The sequence below is a fragment of the Salmo trutta genome, chromosome 6, assembly GCF_901001165.1.
Source record: "Salmo trutta chromosome 6, fSalTru1.1, whole genome shotgun sequence".
Classification (NCBI taxonomy): domain Eukaryota; kingdom Metazoa; phylum Chordata; class Actinopteri; order Salmoniformes; family Salmonidae; genus Salmo; species Salmo trutta.
The window spans coordinates 55,337,714-55,345,213 of NC_042962.1; the positions used below are offsets into that span (position 1 = coordinate 55,337,714).

Sequence of the window (7,500 nt, forward strand, 5' to 3'; positions counted from 1 at the left end):
TGTGTCAAGCCTTTGTGTATGACAATGTCCCTGAAGGAGATTCATACAATTTCACTTCAATACAATGTCATACAAAAGCTGCCTACCTGGCAGATATGTATAGAATATACTGTGCATACAATACCTAGACAATCAGTGTGTTCATAGTCCTCTGGATGGATGTGTGTGTGTGTGTGTGTGTGTGTGCGTGCGTGCGTGCGTGTGTGAGTGAGTGCAAGTGGAGTTGGTCTCTGTAGGTTTACAGGGCAGAGTGAAAATCCACAACAGAAATCAGTAAATCTCCTCCTCTGACACAGTGGTTTGAGTGTGGCATGCTCATTAAATAGATGATGCTGCTGTTTCCCAGAACTGTGTTCGTGTCAACAGAGATGATCTACATGATCTATCCATGACAGACAGAAGGTATTATCCATGACAGACAGAAGGTATTATCCATGACAGACAGAAGGTATTATCCATGACAGACAGAAGGTATTATCCATGACTGACAGAAGGTATTATCCATGACTGACAGAAGGTATTATCCATGACAGACAGAAGGTATTATCCATGACAGACAGAAGGTATTATCCATGACAGACAGAAGGTATTATCCATGACAGACAGACGGTATTATCCATGACAGACAGAAGGTATTATCCATGACAGACAGAAGGTATTATCCATGACAGACAGACGGTTTTATCCATGACAGACAGAAGGTATTATCCATCACAGACAGAAGGTATTATCCATGACAGACAGAAGGTATTATCCATGACTGACAGAAGGTATTATCCATGACAGACAGATGGTATTAATCATGACAGACAGATGGTATTATCCATGACAGACAGAAGGTATTATCCATGACTGACAGAAGGTATTATCCATGACAGACAGAAGGTATTAATCATGACAGACAGAAGGTGTTATCCATGACAGACAGAAGGTATTATCCATGACAGACAGAAGGTATTATCCATGACTGACAGAAGGTATTAATCCATGACAGACAGAAGGTATTAATCCATGACAGACAGAAGGTATTAATCATGACTGACAGAAGGTACTATCCATGACTGACAGAAGGTATTATCCATGACAGACAGAAGGTATTATCATGACAGACAGAAGGTATTATCCATGACTGACAGAAGGTATTAATCCATGACAGACAGAAGGTATTAATCATGACAGACAGAAGGTATTATCCATGACTGACAGAAGGTATTATCCATGACAGACAGAAGGTATTATCCATGACAGACAGAAGGTATTATCCATGACAAACAGAAAGTATTATCCATGACAGACAGAAGGTATTATCCATGACAGACAGAAGGTATTATCCATGACAGACAGAAGGTATTATCCATGACTGACAGAAGGTATTATCCATGACAGACAGAAGGTATTATCCATGACTGACAGAAGGTATTATCCATGTCAGACAGAAGCTATTATCCATGACAGACAGAAGGTATTATCCATGACAGACAGAAGGTATTATCCATGACAGACAGAAGGTATTATCCATGACTGACAGAAGGTATTATCCATGACAGACAGAAGGTATTATCCATGACAGACAGAAGGTATTATCCATGACAGACAGAAGGTATTATCCATGACAGACAGAAGGTATTATCCATGACAGACAGAAGGTATTCCCAGGGAGTCAAACAATGTCAACACATGTCCAGAAACACACACACAGAAGCTACACTGGCTGAACTCTCCACTGAACTCGCCACTTCTGGCTCTCATCCAGACAGCTGTGTGTGTGTGTGTGTGTGTGTGTGTGTGTGTGTGTGTGTGTGTGTGTGTGTGTGTGTGTGTGTGTGTGTGTGTGTGTGTGTGTGTGTGTGTGTGTGTGTGTGTGTGTGTGTGTGAGAGAGAGAGACTGTGTGTGTGAGTGTGTAATCTTCATTCCGAGGGTGTAGACTATACTGCAGATAAGCAGCTTTTCCATACCTGCTCGTGTCCCATTAGACCCCAGCAGATAAACAACAGCAACGCTCAATATTCTCAATTACTCCATGCATTTGCATCTCATTGCCAACCAAGCCCCACTGCAAGGGAACTCTCTCTCTTTCTCTGAAGAGGTGCAGAAGAGAGACAAAAGATACATGTTGGAAGGAACAAAGCAGGGGTTGTCTAAGAGATCTGGACTGGTACACAGGTGCAGGGAGGGGGGTGTAGTTGTGTGAGGATCAGCCCTTTAAGGCCCCACTCCATGAAAACAGATCAGACTTGTACATGGGAACCAATATGAATTCATGCGTAGCGAAGGAAGCATGTTTGAATCAATATGCAACGTGTGTCTTTCTTATCTTGTTGAGCACATTCATCCAAACGCATTTTTGCAGTGAAAGAACAATGGAATTTTTACCGCCGAAGCTTATTAACAGGGTTCTGATTGGATTGGGACTCTAACAAATGGAGGCAAACCAAAGGGGACGGGGAAGGGAGGGGGTGAGTCAGTGGTTCTATAACGGAGGCAGCCAGATAGTCAGTCAGCCAGCTTGTCAGTCTGGCCCACTATAGTACATCTGTCTCTGGCCCCTGATGGGCCCTGGGGATGCAGGACTGGGCCATGGGCCAGGAGCCTGGTCTGGAGCCACATCATACAACCCTCTACATCACAGAGCCAGCAGAGGGGGTGTCACAACAAAGGCTGGGGCCTATGACTCTCTGCTGCCCTGGGGGCAGCCAGCTGGCTTGGGTCACCTCAGAGATCTGTATATAGCGACGAGATGCTCATGCCTCCGCCCAAACAATGGGGGTCGTTGTTCCTAAAGGTGGGAAGGGAGGCGAAATAAGCCCATAGAAACGCATTGCGTAAAACCTCTCACTGCGCCTCTTCCTCTCTGGTCACCTCAGATCGCACACCCAGGGAAGAGTCCTGGGCCCAAGGTATTTAGTTATGAGAACTTATAGTAGCCCATCTTTTGATTCTAGCTAGTTTAACACCCAGGGTAGAGTCCTGAAGGTCCTCATCAACGTCCAGATGAATGGAAGAGTGAATGAATCAGCAGCATTATATGGCATTGCTGTGCGCTCTGTAGTAGTGGACTGCTGGACATATAGAACGAGGTTTGAATGAATCTCCCTCTCGCAACTCCAAGTCATTTATTCAGTGGCCGTTGTCGATAAGGTATGACTATTTTAAGGTAAAGACCTTGAGAAAATTGAGAGGCGAAGAAAACTGCCTGTCTGGCAGTCTTAGGTCAACATCTTGGAAAATGTGGTGTCATTGCAAAAAAGAAAAGAGTGAGAGAGACGGAGGCGTACCTTCAGGGCTCTAACTAATAATGCATGTAACAAACTAACCTTCTGCCCAAAAATAGCTGGCACAGCCGGAAAATAATGGATAGTACGTAAAACGGATGAAGCGCTTAGATCATTTGTATTTCAACCATGAATATGATATTTCTTGCTGTAAACACTGTGAGCCATATCAACATGCATCTCATTAAAACCAATGATATACAGTGCATTTGGAAAGTATTCAGACCCCTTGACTTTTTCCACGTTGTTACGTTACAGCCTTATTCTGAAATGGATTAAATTGTTCAATCTACACACAATGCCCCATAATGACAAAGCAGAAAAAGGTATTTGACATTTTTGCAAATGTATATTTTTAAGAAAACTATGGAAATATGACATTTATATAAATATTGAGATGCTTTACTCAGTTCTTTGTTGAATCACCTTTGGCAGAGATTACGGCCCTGTGTCTTCTTGAGTATGATGCGACAAGCCTGGCACACCTGCATTTGGGAAGTTTCTCCCATTCTTCTCTGCAGATATTCTCAAGATCTGTCAGGTTGGATGGGGAGCATTGCTGCACATCTATTTTCAGGTCTCTCCAGAGATGTTCGATTAGTTTCAAGTCCGGGCTCTGGCTGGGCCACTCAAGGACATTCAGAGACTTGTCCCGAAGTTACTCCTGTGTTGTCTTGGCTGTGTGCTTAGAGTTATTGGTTGTCCTGTTGGAAGGTGAACCTTCGCCACCAGTCTGAGGTCCTGAGCGCTCTGGAGCAGGTTTTCATCAAGGATCTCTCTGTACTTTACTCCGTCTTTCCCTCGATCCTGACTAGTCTCCCTCTCCCTGACACTGAAAAACATCCCCACAGCCTGATGCTGCCACCACCATGCTTCATCGTAGGGATGGTGTCAGATTTCCAGACGTGACGCTTGGCATTCAGGCCAAAGACCTTAATCTTGGTTTCATCAGACCAGAGAATCTTGTTTCTCATGGTCTGAGAGTCCTTTATGTGCCTTTTGGCAAACTCCAAGCTGGCTTTCATGTGCCTTTTACTGAGGAGGGGCATCTATCTGGCCACTTGACCATAAAGGCCTGATTCTTGGAGTGCTGCAGAGATGGTTGTCCTTCTGGAAGGTTCTCCCATCTCCACAGAGGAACTCTGGAGCTCTGTCAGAGTGACCATCGGGTTCTTGGTCACCCCTTCTCCCCCAATTGCTCAGTTTGACCGGGTGGCCAGCTCTAGGAAGAGTCTTGGTGGTTCCAAACTTCTGCCATTTAAGAATAATGGAGGCCACTGTGCTCTTGGGGGACTTCAATGCTTCAGACATTTTTTGGTACCCTTCCCCAGATCTGTGCCTTAACACAATCCTGTCTCTGAGCGCTACGGACAATTCCTTCGACCTCATGGCTTGGTTTTTGCTCTGACGTGCACTGTCAACTGTGGGACCTTATATAGACAGGTGTGTGTCCCTTTCCAAATCATGTCCAGTCAATTGAATTTACCACAGGTGGACTCCAATCAAGTTGTAGAAACATCTCAAGGATGATCAATGGAAACAGGATGCACCTGAGCTCAATTTCGAGTCTCTTAGCAATGGGTTTGAATACTTAGAATACGTAAAGAAGGTAATTAATTTGTTATTTTTTTGAAACGCCTATTTTTGCTTTGTCATTGTGGGGTATTGCATGTATATTGATGAGGAAAACAATTAATTGAATCCATTTTAGAATAAGGCTGTGACGTAACAAAATGTGGAAAAAGTCAAGAGGTCTGTATACTTTCCGAATGCACTGTATCAAAGAGTTTAGGATTAAAATCATAATACAGCAACACAACGATCCTCAGAGTACAGGTCTATTTCCTGACCATGCAGTCAGACAGACAATGAGTCCTTCTGTCATGTGTGTCCTCTCTGCTTTCTCTGATGATTGATCCACAGATGCTGCTTAAGGGCCTGTCTAGTCTATAGTACACAGTAGTGGACCTAAAGACAGAGAGAGAAAGGACAACACACAGACTGAACACTGAGGCTGTGGATAAACAACAAAAGGACCAATTCATCTCATGCTGCGCAGGGAGAGGACGTCTGAGGAGCAGGTAGCGACCCTGCGGAGCCCCAGACCCCTGCTGCCTCCTCAGGTGTAACAGCCCTGCGTGATCCAGGAGTCAAACCCCCACCCCGGTATGGAGGAACAGAAACGCCTGTATCAACACGGCCCTGCTGAGGGTGACACCTGCAAATAACAGTTTAATAACTGAATAATGTCTCTGGTCCGCTCCTCCAGCTGTGCCTGGGCAGCATGCGGACGACGGCGATGGCGCCTTTGCTCTCTTTAGATCCCTTGATAGAGGGGCTGATAAAGGAGGCAGGCTAGCGCAGTATGGCAGTGTGAAATGGGTTCCGGAGGCATTGGCGCTAGAGGGGATGGAAGGATAGGAAGATATCTCCACTGTCCACCTGCTTCTAATGCTAATTCTGCTCCACCCCAGACTACTATGTCCTTGAGTGGTGATGTAGGTTGACCAGCAGTTTCCCAGCTAACCGTCTTCTTCAGGATGTGGGGTCTCTTTGGGGTGTTTTACGATCATACGGCTACATTGTTGACTGTTCGCTCATGTTTATTCCACACGACACAGGCTTCATGTTATGTTGTGCTCTCATACGTTTCTGAGTGAAAAGATGAGTGACACTAACAGCTCTCTGAATGTCCCTATGAAGTGGACGAGCAGTGCTTAGGACTTCCCCGACGACAACAACAACACAACATCACCAGCGTCTAACTAAAACAGTCACCTCACACCACCACGGAGGAAGAGAATCAAATAGAACTGCCAAAACAAAAGGACTAAAACAACACAGACAGAGACATAGCCTTTAAACACAGTTTTGTCAGCTCAGCTGTGTGCAGCAGGGTTGTGTGTTAGATGCTGCTACCATACAGTAGACCTGCTAGCGTAGCGGTGGACACAGACAGGCTGGGGCTCCCTGGGTCTGCTGTCTGTGGGAGAGGAGGAGTGGTAGCGAGTGAGAAGGGAGGAATGGAGGGAGGGATGGGGGAGCAGGGGCCTCCTGTAGAGAACCCTGCAGGTGGTGCCAGTCTGGCAACAGAGACCCTGGGCTGTCAGTCACATAGACTTCATCCTCACAGAGGGGTAGAGGAAGAGGGCAGACAGCAGGCCTCTGTCATTCCACTGTAGCACTACTCATTCACCTTGAGAGGAGGAGGGGGAGGAGAGGAGGAGGAGGAGGTAGAGGGAGGAGGAGGAGGGCGGGGAGGAGGAGGGAGGGAGAGGAGGAGGGGGAGGAGAAGGAGAGGAGGAGGAGGGGGGAGGAGAGTAGGAGGGGAGGAGAAGGAGGGGAGCCAACAATGGAGGCAACAGAGAAGGCACAGTTGGCGAATGTAGATAAGGTATATACAATCTAATCAAATGCCATTTGTCACATGCTTGGTAAACAACAGGTGTAGACTAACAGCGAAATGCTGTTTTACAGGCTCTTCCCAACAGTGCAGAGAGAAAAATATATAGTTTTGTTGTTGAATAAATACACAATGAGTAACGATAACTTGGCAATATACACGGGGTACCAGTACAGAGTGGATGTGCAGGGGTACGAGGTAATTGAGGTAGATATGTACATATAGGTAGGGGTAAAGTGACTAGGCTACAGAATAGATAATAAACAGTAACAGCAGCGTATGTGATGAGTCAATGCAGATAGTCCGGGTAGCTACTGTAGCTATCGGTTCTTCTGATTGGTTGGAGAATGTAGATACTGTGTATGGAGAGAGCCACACATGTAAGTAGTGAGAGAACAGTGATTGGCTGGAAATGCAGGCTCCTGTTTGTGTGTGAGAAGTGAAGACATGCGGTCACCAAGTGTTAAATGAGGTTAAAACAGGTTATAGTGTGTGTTATAGTGCTGGGTTGAAACACAAATGTGCACACACCAGGAACTTACTGAGACTAACTGCCCGCCCTGGAGCATCAGAAAACAGAATCTTGCTTCCTTTTATCAGTGCTCTGTAAAACTGAACTGAGGGATTTAATTGAGGTGTACTATGAGTATTGATAGCTGGATAAAGATTAAGGAGATGCTGATAAACGACAGTTGGCCAGAACAAGCTAATTACCCCTGTGACAGGAAGTCAACATGAGGCATCAAATATAGCTCTTCTTAGATAAGACCACAGCCCTTTTGGCGGCACAGAAGAGAAGACAATATTTTAATGATATCAGAAAG

The 7,500-nt window shown here is 45.5% G+C and overlaps 1 protein-coding gene across 3 annotated transcripts in view; it reads right to left on the reverse strand.

Moving 5' to 3' along the window:
• LOC115196347 (interleukin-1 receptor accessory protein-like 1-B) overlaps positions 1 to 7,500 on the reverse strand; it is a 326,173-nt gene that overhangs the window by 76,572 nt on the left and 242,101 nt on the right. The gene's annotated exons all lie outside the window — the stretch shown is intronic.